This window comes from Telmatherina bonti (assembly GCF_933228915.1).
Source record: "Telmatherina bonti genome assembly, chromosome: 14".
Lineage (NCBI taxonomy): Eukaryota > Metazoa > Chordata > Actinopteri > Atheriniformes > Telmatherinidae > Telmatherina > Telmatherina bonti.
Window position 1 is genome coordinate 38,266,662 of NC_136612.1, and position 23,520 is coordinate 38,290,181.

The window sequence follows — 23,520 nt, forward strand, 5'->3', positions numbered from 1 at the left end:
GATGGTAGTATCCAGAATGTTGTTCCTGGTCTGGATGGTAGTATTCAAAATGTTGTTCCTGTTCTGGATGGAAGTATCCAGAATGTTGTTCCTGTTTTGGACGGTAGTATCCAGAACGTTGTTCCTGTTCTGGATGGTAGTATCCAACATGTTCCTGTTTTGGACGGTAATATCCAGAATGTTGTTCCTGTTCTGGATGGTAGTATCCAGAATGTTGTTCCTGGTCTGGATGGTAGTATCCAGAATGTTGTTCCTGGTCTGGATGGTAGTATCCAGAATGTTGTTCCTGTTTTGGACGGTACTATCCAGAACGTTGTTCCTGTTCTGGATGGTAGTATCCAGAATGTTGTTCCTGGTCTGGATGGTAGTATCCAGAATGTTGTTCCTGGTCTGGATGGTAGCATCCAGAATGTTGTTCCTGTTCTGGATGGTAGTATCCAGAATGTTGTTCCTGGTCTGGATGGTAGCATCCAGAATGTTGTTCCTGTTCTGGATGGTAGTATCCAGAATGTTGTTCCTGGTCTGGATGGTAGTATCCAACATGTTCCTGTTTTGGATGGTAGTATCCAGAATGTTGTTCCTGTTCTGGATGGTAGTATCCAGAATGTTGTTCCTGGTCTGGATGGTAGCATCCAGAATGTTGTTCCTGTTCTGGATGGTAGTATCCAGAATGTTGTTCCTTGTTCTGGATGGTAATATTCAGCATGTTGTTCCTGTTTTGGATTTTAGTATCTAGAATGTTGTTCCTGGTCTGGATGGTAGTATCCAGAACGTTGTTCCTGTTCTGGATGGTAGTATCCAGAACGTTGTTCCAGTTCTAGATAGTAGTATCCAGAATTTTGTTCCTGGTCTGGATGGTAGTATTCAAAATGTTGTTCCTGTTCTGGATGGTAGTATCCAGAATGTTGTTCCTGTTTTGGACGGTAGTATCCAGAACGTTGTTCCTGTTCTGGATGGTAGTATTCAAAATGTTGTTCCTGTTCTGGATGGTAGTATCCAGAATGTTGTTCCTGTTTTGGACGGTAGTATCCAGAACGTGTTCCTGTTCTGGATGGTAGTATCCAACATGTTCCTGTTTTGGACGGTAATATCCAGAATGTTGTTACTGTTCTGGATGGTAGTATCCAGAATGTTGTTCCTGGTCTGGATGGTAGTATCCAGAATGTTGTTCCTGGTCTGGATGGTAGTATCCAGAATGTTGTTCCTGTTCTGGATGGTAGTATCCAGCATGTTGTTCCTGTTTTGGATTTTAGTATCTAGAATGTTGTTCCTGGTCTGGATGGTAGTATCCAGAACGTTGTTCCTGTTCTGGATGGTAGTATCCAGAACGTTGTTCCAGTTCTAGATAGTAGTATCCAGAATTTTGTTCCTTGTCTGGATGGTAGTATTCAAAATGTTGTTCCTGTTCTGGATGGTAGTATCCAGAACGTTGTTCCTGTTCTGGATGGTAGTATCCAGAATGTTGTTCCTGGTCTGGATGGTAGTATTCAAAATGTTGTTCCTGTTCTGGATGGAAGTATCCAGAATGTTGTTCCTGTTTTGGACGGTAGTATCCAGAACGTTGTTCCTGTTCTGGATGGTAGTATCCAACATGTTCCTGTTTTGGACGGTAATATCCAGAATGTTGTTCCTGTTCTGGATGGTAGTATCCAGAATGTTGTTCCTGGTCTGGATGGTAGTATCCAGAATGTTGTTCCTGGTCTGGATGGTAGTATCCAGAATGTTGTTCCTGTTTTGGACGGTACTATCCAGAACGTTGTTCCTGTTCTGGATGGTAGTATCCAGAATGTTGTTCCTGGTCTGGATGGTAGTATCCAGAATGTTGTTCCTGGTCTGGATGGTAGCATCCAGAATGTTGTTCCTGTTCTGGATGGTAGTATCCAGAATGTTGTTCCTGGTCTGGATGGTAGCATCCAGAATGTTGTTCCTGTTCTGGATGGTAGTATCCAGAATGTTGTTCCTGGTCTGGATGGTAGTATCCAACATGTTCCTGTTTTGGATGGTAGTATCCAGAATGTTGTTCCTGTTCTGGATGGTAGTATCCAGAATGTTGTTCCTGGTCTGGATGGTAGCATCCAGAATGTTGTTCCTGTTCTGGATGGTAGTATCCAGAATGTTGTTCCTTGTTCTGGATGGTAATATTCAGCATGTTGTTCCTGTTTTGGATTTTAGTATCTAGAATGTTGTTCCTGGTCTGGATGGTAGTATCCAGAACGTTGTTCCTGTTCTGGATGGTAGTATCCAGAACGTTGTTCCAGTTCTAGATAGTAGTATCCAGAATTTTGTTCCTGGTCTGGATGGTAGTATTCAAAATGTTGTTCCTGTTCTGGATGGTAGTATCCAGAATGTTGTTCCTGTTTTGGACGGTAGTATCCAGAACGTTGTTCCTGTTCTGGATGGTAGTATTCAAAATGTTGTTCCTGTTCTGGATGGTAGTATCCAGAATGTTGTTCCTGTTTTGGACGGTAGTATCCAGAACGTGTTCCTGTTCTGGATGGTAGTATCCAACATGTTCCTGTTTTGGACGGTAATATCCAGAATGTTGTTACTGTTCTGGATGGTAGTATCCAGAATGTTGTTCCTGGTCTGGATGGTAGTATCCAGAATGTTGTTCCTGGTCTGGATGGTAGTATCCAGAATGTTGTTCCTGTTCTGGATGGTAGTATCCAGCATGTTGTTCCTGTTTTGGATTTTAGTATCTAGAATGTTGTTCCTGGTCTGGATGGTAGTATCCAGAACGTTGTTCCTGTTCTGGATGGTAGTATCCAGAACGTTGTTCCAGTTCTAGATAGTAGTATCCAGAATTCTGTTCCTGGTCTGGATGGTAGTATTCAAAATGTTGTTCCTGTTCTGGATGGTAGTATCCAGAATGTTGTTCCTGTTTTGGACGGTAGTATCCAGAACGTTGTTCCTGTTCTGGATGGTAGTATTCAAAATGTTGTTCCTGTTCTGGATGGTAGTATCCAGAATGTTGTTCCTGTTTTGGACGGTAGTATCCAGAACGTGTTCCTGTTCTGGATGGTAGTATCCAACATGTTCCTGTTTTGGACGGTAATATCCAGAATGTTGTTACTGTTCTGGATGGTAGTATCCAGAATGTTGTTCCTGGTCTGGATGGTAGTATCCAGAATGTTGTTCCTGGTCTGGATGGTAGTATCCAGAATGTTGTTCCTGGTCTGGATGGTAGTATCCAGAATGTTGTTCCTGTTTTGGACGGTACTATCCAGAACGTTGTTCCTGTTCTGGATGGTAGTATCCAGAATGTTGTTCCTTGTTCTGGATGGTAATATTCAGCATGTTGTTCCTGTTTTGGATGTTAGTATCCAGAATGTTGTTCCTGTTCTGGATGGTAGTATTCAAAATGTTGTTCCTGTTCTGGATGGTAGTATCCAGAATGTTGTTCCTGTTTTGGACGGTAGTATCCAGAACGTTGTTCCTGTTCTGGATGGTAGTATCCAACATGTTCCTGTTTTGGACGGTAATATCCAGAATGTTGTTCCTGTTCTGGATGGTAGTATCCAGAATGTTGTTCCTGGTCTGGATGGTAGGATCCAGAATGTTGTTCCTGTCTTGGACAGTAGTATCCAGAACGTTGTTCCTGTTCTGGATGGTAGTATCCAACATGTTCCTGTTTTGGACAGTAATATCCAGAATGTTGTTCCTGTTCTGGATGGTAGTATCCAGAATGTTGTTCCTGTTCTGGATGGTAGTATCCAGAATGTTGTTCCTGGTCTGGATGGTAGTATCCAGAATGTTGTTCCTGTTTTGGACGGTACTATCCAGAACGTTGTTCCTGTTCTGGATGGTAGTATCCAGAATGTTGTTCCTGGTCTGGATGGTAGTATTCAAAATGTTGTTCCTGTTCTGGATGGAAGTATCCAGAATGTTGTTCCTGTTTTGGACGGTAGTATCCAGAACGTTGTTCCTGTTCTGGATGGTAGTATCCAACATGTTCCTGTTTTGGACGGTAATATCCAGAATGTTGTTCCTGTTCTGGATGGTAGTATCCAGAATGTTGTTCCTGGTCTGGATGGTAGTATCCAGAATGTTGTTCCTGGTCTGGATGGTAGTATCCAGAATGTTGTTCCTGTTTTGGACGGTACTATCCAGAACGTTGTTCCTGTTCTGGATGGTAGTATCCAGAATGTTGTTCCTTGTTCTGGATGGTAATATTCAGCATGTTGTTCCTGTTTTGGATTTTAGTATCTAGAACTTTGTTCCTGTTTTGGATTTCAGTATCTAGAATGTTGTTCCTGTTCTGGATAGTAGTATCCAGAATGTTGTTCCTGTTGTGGATGGTAGTATCCAAAATGTTGTTCCTGTTCTGGATGGTAGTATCCAACATGTTCCTGTTTTGGATGGTAGTATCCAGAATGTTGTTCCTGGTCTGGATGGTTGTATCCAAACTGTTGTTCCAGTTCTAGATGGTAGTTTCCAGAATGTTGTTCCTTGTCTGGATGGTAGTATCCAGAATGTTGTTCCTGGTCTGGATGGTAGTATCCAGAATCTTGTTCCTGGTCTGGATGGTAGTATCCAGAATGTTGTTCCTGGTCTGGATGGTAGCATCCAGAATGTTGTTCCTGTTCTGGATGGTAGTATCCAGAATGTTGTTCCTGTTCTGGATGGTAGTATCTAGAATGTTGTTCCTGTTCTATATAGTAGTTTCCAGAATGTTGTTCCTGTTCTGGATGGTAATATTCAATATGTTGTTCCTCTTTTGGATTTTAGTATCTAGAACGTTGTTCCTGTTCTGGATGGTAGTATCTAGAATGTTGTTCCTGTTTTGGATTGTAGTATCCAGAATGTTGTTCCTGTTCTGGATGGTAGCTTCCAGAATGTTGTTCCTGGTCTGGATGGTAGTATCCAACATGTTCCTGTTTTGGACGGTAATATCCAGAATGTTGTTCCTGTTCTGGATGGTAGTATCCAGAATGTTGTTCCTGGTGTGGATGGTAGTATCCAGAATGTTGTTCCTGTTCTGGATGGTAGTATCCAGAATGTTGTTCCTGTTTTGGACGGTACTATCCAGAACGTTGTTCCTGTTCTGGATGGTAATATCCAGAATGTTGTTCCTGTTCTGGATAGTAGTATCCAGAATGTTGTTCCTGTTCTGGATAATAGTATCTAGAATGTTGTTCCTGTTTTGGATTTTAGTATCTAGAACGTTCTTCCTGTTCTGGATAGTAGTATCCAGAATGTTGTTCCTGTTCTGGATGGTAGTATCCAAAATGTTGTTCCTGTTCTGGATGGTAGTATCCAACATGTTCCTGTTTTGGATGGTAGTATCCAGAATGTTGTTCCTGTTCTGGATGGTAGTATCCAAACTGTTGTTCCAGTTCTAGATGGTAGTATCCAGCATGTTGTTCCTTGTCTGGATGGTAGTATCCAGAATGTTGTTCCTGGTCTGGATGGTAGTATCCAGAATGTTGTTCCTGGTCTGGATGGTAGTATTCAAAATGTTGTTCCTGTTCTGGATGGTAGTATCCAGAATGTTGTTCCTGTTTTGGACGGTAGTATCCAGAACGTTGTTCCTGTTCTGGATGGTAGTATCCAACATGTTCCTGTTTTGGACGGTAATATCCAGAATGTTGTTCCTGTTCTGGATGGTAGTATCCAGAATGTTGTTCCTGGTCTGGATGGTAGCATCCAGAATGTTGTTCCTGTTCTGGATGGTAGTATCCAGAATGTTGTTCCTTGTTCTGGATGGTAATATTCAGCATGTTGTTCCTGTTTTGGATTTTAGTATCTAGAATGTTGTTCCTGGTCTGGATGGTAGTATCCAGAACGTTGTTCCTGTTCTGGATGGTAGTATCCAGAACGTTGTTCCAGTTCTAGATAGTAGTATCCAGAATTTTGTTCCTGGTCTGGATGGTAGTATTCAAAATGTTGTTCCTGTTCTGGATGGTAGTATCCAGAATGTTGTTCCTGTTTTGGACGGTAGTATCCAGAACGTTGTTCCTGTTCTGGATGGTAGTATTCAAAATGTTGTTCCTGTTCTGGATGGTAGTATCCAGAATGTTGTTCCTGTTTTGGACGGTAGTATCCAGAACGTGTTCCTGTTCTGGATGGTAGTATCCAACATGTTCCTGTTTTGGACGGTAATATCCAGAATGTTGTTACTGTTCTGGATGGTAGTATCCAGAATGTTGTTCCTGGTCTGGATGGTAGTATCCAGAATGTTGTTCCTGGTCTGGATGGTAGTATCCAGAATGTTGTTCCTGGTCTGGATGGTAGTATCCAGAATGTTGTTCCTGTTTTGGACGGTACTATCCAGAACGTTGTTCCTGTTCTGGATGGTAGTATCCAGAATGTTGTTCCTTGTTCTGGATGGTAATATTCAGCATGTTGTTCCTGTTTTGGATGTTAGTATCCAGAATGTTGTTCCTGTTCTGGATGGTAGTATTCAAAATGTTGTTCCTGTTCTGGATGGTAGTATCCAGAATGTTGTTCCTGTTTTGGACGGTAGTATCCAGAACGTTGTTCCTGTTCTGGATGGTAGTATCCAACATGTTCCTGTTTTGGACGGTAATATCCAGAATGTTGTTCCTGTTCTGGATGGTAGTATCCAGAATGTTGTTCCTGGTCTGGATGGTAGGATCCAGAATGTTGTTCCTGTCTTGGACAGTAGTATCCAGAACGTTGTTCCTGTTCTGGATGGTAGTATCCAACATGTTCCTGTTTTGGACAGTAATATCCAGAATGTTGTTCCTGTTCTGGATGGTAGTATCCAGAATGTTGTTCCTGTTCTGGATGGTAGTATCCAGAACGTTGTTCCTGTTCTGGATGGTAGTATCCAGAATGTTGTTCCTGGTCTGGATGGTAGTATTCAAAATGTTGTTCCTGTTCTGGATGGAAGTATCCAGAATGTTGTTCCTGTTTTGGACGGTAGTATCCAGAACGTTGTTCCTGTTCTGGATGGTAGTATCCAACATGTTCCTGTTTTGGACGGTAATATCCAGAATGTTGTTCCTGTTCTGGATGGTAGTATCCAGAATGTTGTTCCTGGTCTGGATGGTAGTATCCACAATGTTGTTCCTGGTCTGGATGGTAGTATCCAGAATGTTGTTCCTGTTTTGGACGGTACTATCCAGAACGTTGTTCCTGTTCTGGATGGTAGTATCCAGAATGTTGTTCCTTGTTCTGGATGGTAATATTCAGCATGTTGTTCCTGTTTTGGATTTTAGTATCTAGAACTTTGTTCCTGTTTTGGATTTCAGTATCTAGAATGTTGTTCCTGTTCTGGATAGTAGTATCCAGAATGTTGTTCCTGTTGTGGATGGTAGTATCCAAAATGTTGTTCCTGTTCTGGATGGTAGTATCCAACATGTTCCTGTTTTGGATGGTAGTATCCAGAATGTTGTTCCTGGTCTGGATGGTTGTATCCAAACTGTTGTTCCAGTTCTAGATGGTAGTTTCCAGAATGTTGTTCCTTGTCTGGATGGTAGTATCCAGAATGTTGTTCCTGGTCTGGATGGTAGTATCCAGAATCTTGTTCCTGGTCTGGATGGTAGTATCCAGAATGTTGTTCCTGGTCTGGATGGTAGCATCCAGAATGTTGTTCCTGTTCTGGATGGTAGTATCCAGAATGTTGTTCCTGTTCTGGATGGTAGTATCTAGAATGTTGTTCCTGTTCTATATAGTAGTTTCCAGAATGTTGTTCCTGTTCTGGATGGTAATATTCAATATGTTGTTCCTCTTTTGGATTTTAGTATCTAGAACGTTGTTCCTGTTCTGGATGGTAGTATCTAGAATGTTGTTCCTGTTTTGGATTGTAGTATCCAGAATGTTGTTCCTGTTCTGGATGGTAGCTTCCAGAATGTTGTTCCTGGTCTGGATGGTAGTATCCAACATGTTCCTGTTTTGGACGGTAATATCCAGAATGTTGTTCCTGTTCTGGATGGTAGTATCCAGAATGTTGTTCCTGGTGTGGATGGTAGTATCCAGAATGTTGTTCCTGTTCTGGATGGTAGTATCCAGAATGTTGTTCCTGTTTTGGACGGTACTATCCAGAACGTTGTTCCTGTTCTGGATGGTAATATCCAGAATGTTGTTCCTGTTCTGGATAGTAGTATCCAGAATGTTGTTCCTGTTCTGGATAATAGTATCTAGAATGTTGTTCCTGTTTTGGATTTTAGTATCTAGAACTTTGTTCCTGTTTTGGATTTTAGTATCTAGAACGTTCTTCCTGTTCTGGATAGTAGTATCCAGAATGTTGTTCCTGTTCTGGATGGTAGTATCCAAAATGTTGTTCCTGTTCTGGATGGTAGTATCCAACATGTTCCTGTTTTGGATGGTAGTATCCAGAATGTTGTTCCTGTTCTGGATGGTAGTATCCAAACTGTTGTTCCAGTTCTAGATGGTAGTATCCAGCATGTTGTTCCTTGTCTGGATGGTAGTATCCAGAATGTTGTTCCTGGTCTGGATGGTAGTATCCAGAATGTTGTTCCTGGTCTGGATGGTAGTATCCAGAATGTTGTTCCTGGTCTGGATGGTAGCATCCAGAATGTTGTTCCTGTTCTGGATGGTAGTATCCAGAACTTGTTCCTGTTCTGGATGGTAGTATCCAACATGTTCCTGTTTTGGACGGTAATATCCAGAATGTTGTTACTGTTCTGGATGGTAGTATCCAGAATGTTGTTCCTGGTCTGGATGGTAGTATCCAGAATGTTGTTCCTGTTCTGGATGGTAGTATCCAGAATGTTGTTCCTGTTCTGGATGGTAGTATCCAGAACGTTGTCCCTGGTCTGGATGGTAGTATCCAGAACGTTGTCCCTGGTCTGGATGGTAGTATCCAGAACGTTGTTCCTGGTCTGGATGGTAGTATCCAGAATGTTGTTCCTGTTCTGGATGGTAGTATCCAGAATGTTGTTCCTGTTTTGGACGGTAGTATCCAGAACGTTGTTCCTGGTCTGGATGGTAGCATCCAGAATGTTGTTCCTGTTCTGGATGGTAGTATCCAGAATGTTCTTCGTGGTCTGGATGGTAGTATCCAACATGTTCCTGTTTTGGATGGTAGTATCCAGAATGTTGTTCCTTTTCTGGATGGTAGTATCCAAACTGTTGTTCCAGTTCTGGATGGTAGTATCCAGAATGTTGTTCCTTGTCTGGATGGTAGTATCCAGAATGTTGTTCCTGGTCTGGATGGTAGTATCCAGAATGTTGTTCCTGGTCTGGATGGTAGTATCCAGAATGTTGTTCCTTGTTCTGGATGGTAATATTCAGCATGTTGTTCCCGTTTTGGATTTTAGTATCTAGAATGTTGTTCCTGGTCTGGATGGTAGTATCCAGAACGTTGTTCCTGTTCTGGATGGTAGTATCCAGAACGTTGTTCCTGGTTTGGATGGTAGTATCCAGAATGTTGTTCCTGTTCTGGATGGTAGTATCCAGAATGTTGTTCCTGTTCTGGATGGTAGTATCCAGACTGTTGTTCCAGTTCTAGATGGTAGTATCCAGAATGTTGTTCCTGTTCTGGATGGTATTATCCAGAATGTTGTTCCTTTTCTGGACAGTAGAATCCAGAATGTTATTCCTGTTCTGGATAGTAGTATCCAGAACGTGTTCCTGTTCTGGATGGTAGTATCCAACATGTTCCTGTTTTGGACGGTAATATCCAGAATGTTGTTACTGTTCTGGATGGTAGTATCCAGAATGTTGTTCCTGGTCTGGATGGTAGTATCCAGAATGTTGTTCCTGGTCTGGATGGTAGTATCCAGAACGTTGTTCCTGTTCTGGATGGTAGTATCCAGAATGTTGTTCCTGGTCTGGATGGTAGTATCCAGAATGTTGTTCCTGTTCTGGATGGTAGCATCTAGAATGTTGTTCCTGTTCTGGATAGTAGTATCCAGAATGTTGTTCCTGTTCTGGATAGTAGTATCCAGAATGTTGTTCCTGTTCTGGATGGTAGTATCCAGAATGTTGTTCCTGTTCTGGATGGTAGTATTCAGATTGTTGTTCCTGTTCTGGATGGTAGTATCCAGAATGTTGTTCATGTTTTGGACGGTAGTATCCAGAATGTTGTTCCTGTTCTGGACGGTAGTATCCAGAATGTTGTTCCTGTTCTGGATGGTAGTATCCAGAATGTTGTTCCTTTTCTGGACAGTAGTATCCAGAATGTTATTCCTGTTCTGGACGGTAGTATCCAGAATGTTGTTCCTGTTCTGGATGGTAGCATCCAGAATGTTGTTCCTGTTCTGGATGGTAGTATCCAGAATGTTGTTCCTGTTCTGGATGGTAGTATCTAGAATGTTGTTCCTGTTCTATATAGTAGTTTCCAGAATGTTGTTCCTGTTCTGGATGGTAATATTCAGCATGTTGTTCCTCTTTTGGATTTTAGTATCTAGAACGTTGTTCCTGTTCTGGATGGTAGTATCTAGAATGTTGTTCCTGTTTTGGATTGTAGTATCCAGAATGTTGTTCCTGTTCTGGATGGTAGCTTCCAGAATGTTGTTCCTGGTCTGGATGGTAGTATCCAACATGTTCCTGTTTTGGACGGTAATATCCAGAATGTTGTTCCTGTTCTGGATGGTAGTATCCAGAATGTTGTTCCTTGTTCTGGATGGTAATATTCAGCATGTTGTTCCTGTTTTGGATTTTAGTATCTAGAACGTTGTTCCTGGTCTGGATGGTAGTATCCAGAACGTTGTTCCTGGTCTGGATGGTAGTATCCAGAATGTTGTTCCTGTTCTGGATAGTAGTATCCAGAATGTTGTTCCTGTTCTGGATAATAGTATCCAGAATGTTGTTCCTGTTCTGGATGGTAGTATCTAGAATGTTGTTCCTGGTCTGGATGGTAGTATCCAGAATGTTGTTACTTGTTCTGGATGGTAATATTCAGCATGTTGTTCCTGTTTTGGATTTTAGTATCTAGAACTTTGTTCCTGTTTTGGATTTTAGTATCTAGAACGTTCTTCCTGTTCTGGATAGTAGTATCCAGAATGTTGTTCCTGTTCTGGATGGTAGTATCCAAAATGTTGTTCCTGTTCTGGATGGTAGTATCCAACATGTTCCTGTTTTGGATGGTAGTATCCAGAATGTTCTTCGTGGTCTGGATGGTAGTATCCAAACTGTTGTTCCAGTTCTAGATGGTAGTATCCAGCATGTTGTTCCTTGTCTGGATGGTAGTATCCAGAATGTTGTTCCTGGTCTGGATGGTAGTATCCAGAATGTTGTTCCTGGTCTGGATGGTAGTATCCAGAATGTTGTTCCTGGTCTGGATGGTAGTATCCAGAATGTTGTTCCTAGTCTGGATGGTAGCATCCAGAATGTTGTTCCTGTTCTGGATGGTAGTATCCAGAATGTTGTTCCTGGTCTGGATGGTAGTATCCAGAATGTTGTTCCTGTTCTGGATGGTAGTATCCAGAACGTTGTCCCTGGTCTGGATGGTAGTATCCAGAACGTTGTTCCTGGTCTGGATGGTAGTATCCAGAATGTTGTTCCTGTTCTGGATGGTAGTATCCAGAATGTTGTTCCTGGTCTGGATGGTAGTATCCAGACTGTTGTTCCTGTTCTGGATGGTAGTATCCAGACTGTTGTTCCAGTTCTAGATGGTAGTATCCAGAATGTTGTTCCTGTTCTGGATGGTAGTATCCAGAATGTTGTTCCTGTTCTGGATGGTAGTATCCAACATGTTGTTCCTGTTCTGGATGGTAGTATCTAGAATGTTGTTCCTGTTCTGGATGGTAGTATCTAGAATGTTGTTCCTGTTCTGGATAGTAGTATCCAGAATGTTGTTCCTGTTCTGGATGGTAGTATCCAAAATGTTGTTCCTGTTCTGGATGGTAGCATCCAGAATGTTGTTCCTGTTCTGGATGGTAGTATCCAGAATGTTGTTCCTGTTCTGGATGGTAGTATCTAGAATGTTGTTCCTGTTCTATATAGTAGTTTCCAGAATGTTGTTCCTGTTCTGGATGGTAATATTCAGCATGTTGTTCCTCTTTTGGATTTTAGTATCTAGAACGTTGTTCCTGTTCTGGATGGTAGTATCTAGAATGTTGTTCCTGTTTTGGATTGTAGTATCCAGAATGTTGTTCCTGTTCTGGATGGTAGCTTCCAGAATGTTGTTCCTGGTCTGGATGGTAGTATCCAACATGTTCCTGTTTTGGACGGTAATATCCAGAATGTTGTTCCTGTTCTGGATGGTAGTATCCAGAATGTTGTTCCTTGTTCTGGATGGTAATATTCAGCATGTTGTTCCTGTTTTGGATTTTAGTATCTAGAACGTTGTTCCTGGTCTGGATGGTAGTATCCAGAACGTTGTTCCTGGTCTGGATGGTAGTATCCAGAATGTTGTTCCTGTTCTGGATAGTAGTATCCAGAATGTTGTTCCTGTTCTGGATAATAGTATCCAGAATGTTGTTCCTGTTCTGGATGGTAGTATCTAGAATGTTGTTCCTGGTCTGGATGGTAGTATCCAGAATGTTGTTAGTTGTTCTGGATGGTAATATTCAGCATGTTGTTCCTGTTTTGGATTTTAGTATCTAGAACTTTGTTCCTGTTTTGGATTTTAGTATCTAGAACGTTCTTCCTGTTCTGGATAGTAGTATCCAGAATGTTGTTCCTGTTCTGGATGGTAGTATCCAAAATGTTGTTCCTGTTCTGGATGGTAGTATCCAACATGTTCCTGTTTTGGATGGTAGTATCCAGAATGTTCTTCGTGGTCTGGATGGTAGTGTCCAAACTGTTGTTCCAGTTCTAGATGGTAGTATCCAGCATGTTGTTCCTTGTCTGGATGGTAGTATCCAGAATGTTGTTCCTGGTCTGGATGGTAGTATCCAGAATGTTGTTCCTGGTCTGGATGGTAGTATCCAGAATGTTGTTCCTAGTCTGGATGGTAGCATCCAGAATGTTGTTCCTGTTCTGGATGGTAGTATCCAGAATGTTGTTCCTGGTCTGGATGGTAGTATCCAGAATGTTGTTCCTGTTCTGGATGGTAGTATCCAGAACGTTGTCCCTGGTCTGGATGGTAGTATCCAGAACGTTGTTCCTGGTCTGGATGGTAGTATCCAGAATGTTGTTCCTGTTCTGGATGGTAGTATCCAGAATGTTGTTCCTGGTCTGGATGGTAGTATCCAGACTGTTGTTCCTGTTCTGGATGGTAGTATCCAGACTGTTGTTCCAGTTCTAGATGGTAGTATCCAGAATGTTGTTCCTGTTCTGGATGGTAGTATCCAACATGTTGTTCCTGTTCTGGATGGTAGTATCTAGAATGTTGTTCCTGTTCTGGATGGTAGTATCTAGAATGTTGTTCCTGTTCTGGATGGTAGTATCTAGAATGTTGTTCCTGTTCTGGATGGTAGTATCCAAAATGTTGTTCCTGTTCTGGATGGTAGTATCCAAAATGTTGTTCCTGTTCTGGATGGTAGTATCCAACATGTTCCTGTTTTGGATGGTAGTATCCACAATGTTGTTCCTGGTCTGGATGGTAGTATCCACAATGTTGTTCCTGGTCTGGATGGTAGTATCCAGAATGTTGTTCCTGGTCTGGATGGTAGTATCCAGAATGTTGTTCCTGGTCTGGATGGTAGTTTCCAGAATGTTGTTCCTGTTCTGGATGGTAGTATCCAGAATGTTGTTCCTGTTCTGGATGGTAGTATCCAGAATGTTGTTCCTGTTCTGGATGGTAGTATCCAGAATGTTGTTCCTGTGTTGGACGGTAGTATCCAGAACGTTGTTCCTGGTCTGGATGGTAGCATCCAGAATGTTGTTCCTGTTCTGGATGGTAGTATCCAGAATGTTCTTCCTGGTCTGGATGGTAGTATCCAACATGTTCCTGTTTTGGATGGTAGTATCCAGAATGTTGTTCCTGTTCTGGATGGTAGTATCCAAACTGTTGTTCCAGTTCTAGATGGTAGTATCCAGAATGTTGTTCCTGTTCTGGATGGTAGTATCCAACATGTTGTTCCTGTTCTGGATGGTAGTATCTAGAATGTTGTTCCTGTTCTAGATGGTAGTATCTAGAATGTTGTTCCTGGTCTGGATGGTAGTATCCAGAATGTTGTTCCTGTTCTGGATGGTAGTATCCAAAATGTTGTTCCTGTTCTGGATGGTAGTATCCAACATGTTCCTGTTTTGGATGGTAGTATCCACAATGTTGTTCCTGGTCTGGATGGTAGTTTCCAGAATGTTGTTCCTGGTCTGGATGGTAGTTTCCAGAATGTTGTTCCTGTTCTGGATGGTAATATTCAGCATGTTGTTCCTGTTTTGGATTTTAGTATCTAGAACTTTGTTCCTGTTTTGGATTTTAGTATCTAGAACGTTCTTCCTGTTCTGGATATTAGTATCCAGAATGTTGTTCCTGTTCTGGATGGTAGTATCCAAAATGTTGTTCCTGTTCTGGATGGTAGTATCCAACATGTTCCTGTTTTGGATGGTAGTATCCAGAATGTTGTTCCTGTTCTGGATGGTAGTATCCAAACTGTTGTTCCAGTTCTAGATGGTAGTATCCAGCATGTTGTTCCTTGTCTGGATGGTAGTATCCAGAATGTTGTTCCTGGTCTGGATGGTAGTATCCAGAATGTTGTTCCTGGTCTGGATGGTAGTATCCAGAATGTTGTTCCTGGTCTGGATGGTAGCATCCAGAATGTTGTTCCTGTTCTGGATGGTAGTATCCAGAACGTGTTCCTGTTCTGGATGGTAGTATCCAACATGTTCCTGTTTTGGACGGTAATATCCAGAATGTTGTTACTGTTCTGGATGGTAGTATCCAGAATGTTGTTCCTGGTCTGGATGGTAGTATCCAGAATGTTGTTCCTGTTCTGGATGGTAGTATCCAGAATGTTGTTCCTGTTCTGGATGGTAGTATCCAGAACGTTGTCCCTGGTCTGGATGGTAGTATCCAGAACGTTGTTCCTGGTCTGGATGGTAGTATCCAGAATGTTGTTCCTGTTCTGGATGGTAGTATCCAGAATGTTGTTCCTGTTTTGGACGGTAGTATCCAGAACGTTGTTCCTGGTCTGGATGGTAGCATCCAGAATGTTGTTCCTGTTCTGGATGGTAGTATCCAGAATGTTCTTCGTGGTCTGGATGGTAGTATCCAACATGTTCCTGTTTTGGATGGTAGTATCCAGAATGTTGTTCCTTTTCTGGATGGTAGTATCCAAACTGTTGTTCCAGTTCTGGATGGTAGTATCCAGAATGTTGTTCCTTGTCTGGATGGTAGTATCCAGAATGTTGTTCCTGGTCTGGATGGTAGTATCCAGAATGTTGTTCCTGGTCTGGATGGTAGTATCCAGAATGTTGTTCCTTGTTCTGGATGGTAATATTCAGCATGTTGTTCCCGTTTTGGATTTTAGTATCTAGAATGTTGTTCCTGGTCTGGATGGTAGTATCCAGAACGTTGTTCCTGTTCTGGATGGTAGTATCCAGAACGTTGTTCCTGGTTTGGATGGTAGTATCCAGAATGTTGTTCCTGTTCTGGATGGTAGTATCCAGAATGTTGTTCCTGTTCTGGATGGTAGTATCCAGACTGTTGTTCCAGTTCTAGATGGTAGTATCCAGAATGTTGTTCCTGTTCTGGATGGTATTATCCAGAATGTTGTTCCTTTTCTGGACAGTAGAATCCAGAATGTTATTCCTGTTCTGGATAGTAGTATCCAGAACGTGTTCCTGTTCTGGATGGTAGTATCCAACATGTTCCTGTTTTGGACGGTAATATCCAGAATGTTGTTACTGTTCTGGATGGTAGTATCCAGAATGTTGTTCCTGGTCTGGATGGTAGTATCCAGAATGTTGTTCCTGGTCTGGATGGTAGTATCCAGAATGTTGTTCCTGTTCTGGATGGTAGTATCCAGAACGTTGTTCCTGTTCTGGATGGTAGTATCCAGAATGTTGTTCCTGGTCTGGATGGTAGTATCCAGAATGTTGTTCCTGTTCTGGATGGTAGCATCTAGAATGTTGTTCCTGTTCTGGACAGTAGTATCCAGAATGTTGTTCCTGTTCTGGATAGTAGTATCCAGAATGTTGTTCCTGTTCTGGATGGTAGTATCCAGAATGTTGTTCCTGTTCTGGATGGTAGTATTCAGATTGTTGTTCCTGTTCTGGATGGTAGTATCCAGAATGTTGTTCATGTTTTGGACGGTAGTATCCAGAATGTTGTTCCTGTTCTGGACGGTAGTATCCAGAATGTTGTTCCTGTTCTGGATGGTAGTATCCAGAATGTTGTTCCTTTTCTGGACAGTAGTATCCAGAATGTTATTCCTGTTCTGGACGGTAGTATCCAGAATGTTGTTCCTGTTCTGGATGGTAGTATCTAGAATGTTGTTCCTGTTCTGGATGGTAGTATCCAGAATGTTGTTCCTGTTCTGGATGGTAGTATCCAGAATGTTGTTCCTGTTCTGGATGGTAGTATCCAGAATGTTGCCGGGATCCACATTTATCTTCATGTTGGAAACCCTGTTAGGAACTTCCCCTGGATTTTCTCACCATGCATTGTGGAGTTTCATCCAGATATACTGAAAATGGTTCTTACAATTCTTACAATGAAAATCTTACAATGAGGAAGAATCCTTAACAACAGTCTGGATCCAGATGCTGATCCACATCAAGAAGTTTGACCAGGATCCATTTTCAGAAACATATCATGAAGATCTCTCCAGGGGTTTTGCCAAACAATCCACAGACCTTTGTGTGGATTTAGCCAGAAAGCAACAATCTCAGCGTTAAAAGCTGGAACCAAACACAGGATTTGCGACGACCATGTTGACCTGGATCCTGAATGACCAGCAGAAAGAAAACATCTCAGACTTGGTAGTGTATTTGTCAACATTTATTTTAGATTTTACACTGAAGTACCCCGTCTCATGGACTAAAACAGATAATAAAAATTACAAAAACACCCACACCATGGCCTTTATCCTCACATCATCATGACAGAAAGTTAAAATGACATTCAGACAGTGCAGCTGTGATCAACACAGGCCACGAAGTAAAAAAGCCAATAAATGAGCAGGAACCACATTGGCAAGAATTCCCTCAAAACTGAAGCAGTTTGTGTTCGACTGGCTGATTGTTTGGTTAGATCTGGCTCCTGACTGAAGGCTCAGCTGTCCCGACTCTTCCTGGCCAAAGATCTGGATTCATCTGAATGCTGGATTACAAAAAGGGCACAGTTTCTTCCTCGAAAAGTATTGCATCAAATCTAAACAAACACTGAGGAACTTTCTTTATCAAACACAGTCGAACATTAAGCAGGAAGTAGAAAATGGTTAGAGTAGAAAACAGATTCTGAGCATAACTGATGTAGGGCTGTGTCATCAAAGTCTGCTTTTACAGAAAAAAAGAAAAAAATGTGAAATATTTGTTTTATCCGCTAAATCCAGGGTTGGCTTTAAACAGAAAAAGCACTGAAATTGTTCTCTGAGGAACTCCGACCTGATCTCCAGTCTCCTTCAAGAACAAGACCAGATTCATGGTCCATCTGGACTCAAAGTGTTAAATCTTTGTCGTCAGCTGCTCAGCTGGCACTTTCTTAGCAACATGGTCTTTTACCACACAACCACTTTAAAAAAACTGGCCGTTGAATGAGCTCAGCATATCACATGATCATCTGATGTGTACATATGAGCCAGAAATCCTACGATGAATGACAGTTAACAGCGAGACCTTCTCTGAAAACAACGCATGGAAAGAAACATCTGGTGGAAACTAATTTACACAAAACACGTTTAGAAGAGTAAAATTAGCAAACATATCTTTATATACACATTTTTCATTACTCAGTTTAAAAGACAGATCTCCTTCAGATCTTCTCATCACAATAAAAAGTGTCATCTTTTTTATTTCATGGTTTTATCTTTTTTTTAGGTGAAAGAAGATAAACCTACAGTTCAGAACTTTTGCATCCTGCTTGCAGAAACGCTCTTCACGCAAATACTGGTGACTGGTATGTGGCGTTTTAGATCCTCAACGTAATCAGAATAGTTTATTTCCTTGACCTATTGCTTTGATCTAACCAAAATGATTTAGTTCCACAACCTAACCAGGATTATTTAGTTCCAAAACCTGACCAAGATGATTTAGTTCCAAAACCTGACCAAGATGATTTAGTTCCAAAACCTGATTGAGATGATTTAGTTCCAAAACCTGACCAAGATGATTTAGTTCCAAAACATGACCAAGATGATTTAGTTCCAAAACATGACCAAGATGATTTAGTTCCAAAACCTAACCAAGATGATTTAGTTCCAAAACCTAACCAAGATGATTTAGTTCCAAAACCTAACCAGGATTATTTAGTTCCAAAACATGACCAAGATGATTTAGTTCCAAAACTTAACCAAGATGATTTAGTTCCAAAACCTAACCAAAATGATTTAGTTCCAAAACATGATCAAGATGATTTAGTTCCAAAACCTGACCAAGATGATTTAGTTCTAAAACATGACCAAGATGATTTAATTCCGAAACCTAACAAAGATGATTTAGTTCCAAAACATGACCAAGATGATTTAGTTCCTAAACATGACCAAGATGATTTAGTTCCTAAACTTAACCAAGATGATTTAGTTCCAAAACCTAACCAAGATGATTTAGTTCCGAAACCTAACCAAGATGATTTAGTTCCAAAACCTAACCAAGATGATTTAGTTCCAAAACCTAACCAAGATGATTTAGTTCCAAAACCTAACAAAGATGATTTAGTTCCAAAACCTAACCAAGATGATTTAGTTCCAAAACCTAACCAAGATGATTTAGTTCCAAAACCTGCCCAAGATGATTTAGTTCCAAAACCTGACCAAGATGATTTAGTTCCAAAACCTAACCAGGATTATTTAGTTCCAAAACATGACCAAGATGATTTAGTTCCAAAACTTAACCAAGATGATTTAGTTCCAAAACCTAACCAAGATGATTTAGTTCCAAAACATGACCAAGATGATTTAGTTCCAAAACATGACCAAGATGATTTAGTTCCAAAACATGACCAAGATGATTTAGTTCCAAAACCTGACCAAGATGATTTAGTTCCAAAACCTAACCAGGATTATTTAGTTCCAAAACATGACCAAGATGATTTAGTTCCAAAACTTAACCAAGATGATTTAGTTCCAAAACCTGACCAAGATGATTTAGTTCCAAAACCTAACCAAGATGATTTAGTTCCAAAACCTGACCAAGATGATTTAGTTCCAAAACATGACCAAGATGATTTAGTTCCTAAACTTAACCAAGATGATTTAGTTCCAAAACCTAACCAAGATGATTTAGTTCCGAAACCTAACCAAGATGATTTAGTTCCAAACCCTAACAAAGATGATTTAGTTCCAAAACCTAACCAAGATGATTTAGTTCCAAAACCTAAGATTTAGTTCCAAAACCTGACCAAGATGATTTAGTTCCACAACCTGACCAAGATGATTTAATTCCAAAACCTAACCAAGATGATTTAGTTCCAAAGCCTGACCAAGATTTAGTTCCAAAACCTAACCAAAATGATTTAGCTCCAAAACCTGACCAAGATTATTTAATTCCAAAACCTGATCAAGATGATTTAGTTCCAAAGCCTGACCAAGATGATTTAGTTCCAAAACCTAACCAAGATGATTTAGTTCCAAAACCTGACCAAGATGATTTAGTTCCAAAACTTAACCAAGATGATTTAGTTCCAAAACCTGACCAAGATGATTTAGTTCCAAAACTGACTAATAGTTTTGGTCTTCTGTGATGTCTGAAACTGTGCCCTGTGTGCAATTGGTGCGTTATACCGATGCCATATTCGACTCTGAATTCAGTCTATAAGGCAGAAAAAAGCCTGAACTGCAGGTTTATTAATATACTCATTAACTTAAACAGTTTTCATCAACTGCTCCTCTGAGGTTTTATCCCATGGTGATTTATCTGATAAACAAATGTTTAGTATTTTTACTTAAATTCATTATTAATAACATTTAGACCAAGTTTGCTTGAAAATTCTTTCAATGATTCAATAAAACATTTAACATAACTATCATAAAATTACTCTTAAGTTTAATAATTACGGGATGTCGAGTCATCACTTATAGAAACATTTTACATCTATGGCATTATAGAGATTTTATAATGACATGAAAACATCCTCTATCTAAAACAATTTATTTACATCTCAATTTATACAAAATCCTTGGGTTTTTGGTTCAATGGGACATTGACTCCAAGTTTGTGATGAAAAGTTGAAATAAAATATAAAAACAGGCTTAAGTTTCCCTTCAGTAAATGCAAAGATTCATTATTTTAATCAAAGTAATTGTTCAGTCCCACCACAGAAAATTATCCTGGAAGTTAAAAGTCTGAATTTATTTTTCAATGACCTGAAATAGACTAACATTGGACAGAAACTCAGAATAACAGGATGTTATTTTGCCCTAAACATCAGGAAACCAACAGACTGGTGAGTTTTTTCCTCATTTTCAGGACCAATTATGCCCAAAAAAACTCTGATTTGCAGCTGGATGCATTTCTTTGTAAACAGGAAACGAAGAGCAATGATTGGTTTAACAGGTCACATGATGCATAAGTGGTCTGAAGAAAACTTTGTAAACTGTACAAAGTTTGTTAATGGAGCACGACAGGTTGGTCCGAGAATTCAGCAAAGCGGTAATCTGAAGGTTTTCCTCCGACAGCAGGTCTGGACTAGATAAAATAATGTCCCATAAAAACCATCAGACTGAAGGTCTGCAGGGGTTTTCCACTGGGAATTTAAAATTCAGCTTTTCCTTTATTTTGTCCATTTCCAAACATTTTCACATATTTTTCAGTGTTGTAATTTGTTTAATGCATGTACTCTCATTTCATTCCTGCTTAAGTTTTTTCCTGTTGTTTGAAAAAACATTGCTTGTCATAATTGTTTTGACAGTTTTCCTCAGTCCTCATAAATTTAGAACGTAAAATATTTTATCAAAGAAACAAAATAAATTTAAATAAAAAGTTTTTGTTATTAGAATTAAAATGACTAAAAATGTTCTTTTTAAGCATGTAAAATAATTAGTTAACTTTAGATTTTGAGATACAGATGATTTCTGTTAAATGTTTCTTTAACTTTATTAACCACAAATTCATTAATATTACAAGTGAAAACGTATTAAATCCCGTGATTTTTAGCTCCATACCAGCCAAACTTTAACCTGAGTTTCCTGCATTAAGTCGTGTGGTTTTTACCCAACACCTTCCGGCTCAGTTGGGAGAAACAGACGTCTCCAAAAGAGAACAAATAAAAACACATTTCTGTAGTCAAATATCAGCACTGTACACGATGAGGTATTCAGGTCTGTGCGAACACAGAAACACTTGAAAAATGAGGTAACATCAACATGAGGTGAAAGTGCAACTCATCGGATAAACCAAAGACGTTTGCAGGAAAGCGGTTCTTAACTCAGATGCTGGCGAAGCAGACAAACTTTACCTTTCCAAAAACACAGTAAAAAAAAAGAAAGAGGCGACAAGTAAAACACCAAAATAAGACCAACAGGTTTTACACTCCTGACATGGCGGTGCCAACATTTTTGCTCGTGAGCATTTCAAAGTGCGGCCGCACTGCAGTGTTTGGCCTTCATATTGCTTCAGACTAACAACAAACAAACTAAATTCGCTTCAAAAAGAAAAAAGTGGTGGATCGCACACATTCAAAATGTAGAAGTCTGATGGAAGGCGTTTGTGTTGATCCTTCATCCCTCTCCACCTCATCCTCTGATGCTACGAAACGTAAAAACTTCAACAGAAGGAATGATCTGACAAAACACAGCGACCAAATGCAAACATTAGTTTCAGTAAATGTTTCAGGATCTCTGCACAAACCTTTTATGATAAAAAAAAATCATCTAAATGAGGAATTTAAACCAAAGTCAATTAAGGGATTAATAATTAACTTTGAATTACATAAGAATTTGAATATCATTTAATCGTTAACAATAATTTAATATTCACATTTCTTTTCATATCACGTCCAAACTGAGAGAGGATTGATTAATTCATCAATGAGCTGATTTAGTTTCGGGGTTGCATACAGGTAACGCACCATTCTTTGTTCATACAGTTTCATGCAGACATGTTTTAGTTTAGAAAACATTTAAATTGCATTTGCTAAAGATTTTCAACAAATTATTTATGCAAATTAAGGACACATTTAATAAGATTTTGTACATATTTTAAATTCTAATTCAGAAATATTGTTGACATCATTGATGCTTATAGACGATTTATCACTTAATTTGCAGTGATAATAATGAAGCAGGGAGTTTATGATTTGGTGTAAAAATTAACATGAATTGATATTTTATTCTTCAATATTGTTATAATTTGGAATAAAATTTTCAGCTCAGATTGATAAATGATCCTGAAGCATTTTTCAGGATTTAAATCATTTTATTTATTAAGCTTATTTTTCAGTTTTTCCTTTATGATGATTAAAGACCTTCAGGATTTTTTATATTAATCCCTGAGTAAACAAGGGACAAAACGACAGTAAAGTTTCACCTTTATGAAGTAAAACTGAGGACCGAGACCATCACTTTATGGAAAACTGCTCCGACTACGGAATACCCACAGCGCCAAAAATTTCATTTTGTATCAGGAAATAATGTAAAATTATGTCCATGTAAAATAGAAAAAAAAATTGTCTAAAACAATTATTTAAATTCAAAATCAGAAAAAAAATTGGGAAAAAAACCAAATTGACATATATGTAAAAACATGTTAAAAATACAAAAAGCAATTCAAATCTATATTCTCACATTGATTTATTTTAGTTTATTATCCCTTGTTTTTATCTCTTTTACTAAAAATCGGTTTATTTTTGGCACCGTCTATATTCCACAGTTTCACTAATGCCTGAATTTTTATATATAATATATATATTTATTGGGGGTGAGACTCGATTAAAACATTTTATAATTACAAACTTTTGTGAATAATCCCCATTGTATATTAATTGTGTAAAAAAAATTAGCAAGATTTTTTTATTTAAATGGATTTTAGTGGATGATGGAATAAATAAACACAGAAACTAATATTGTGAACTGAAGTCGAATGTCTGGAAGAATGCATTTAGATGTAAAACACGAGCAGAGAGAGAGAGAACGCTCCTGGTGAAAACTGAACAGAACTGGAAGCTGCTGAGGAACAAACGTCTGGAGTGTTCTTCAGGAAAGGGGGAGGAGCTAACGCAGCCGCCAATGGAGAGAAAACGTTGTCTTACGACGTAGTCTTAGCGTTAGTCACCAAAAGTCCCCGATGCCACCATGAAAAGCGCTCGACTTGTTAATGGTCGCTTCATCTTTAAACAAACTCGGCGAAGGGTCTGAAACATGGCTAACTTTAGCTAGGCTAGCAGCGGAGGTACCGTGTGCGTCAGTGTAAGCGGTGTACCAGGAAATTGTACACTGACAAAAGTTCCGCAATTTATTTCAAAAAGCCCATCATTAATTAATCATAATAACGCATTAAAGTCCCACCCCTGATAAATAATATAATATATAAAAACTGGTTTATTTCAGACATTTTTTTCCTGGATATTATGTAAATTTATAGTTGGATTTTTGGCTTATTTACAAT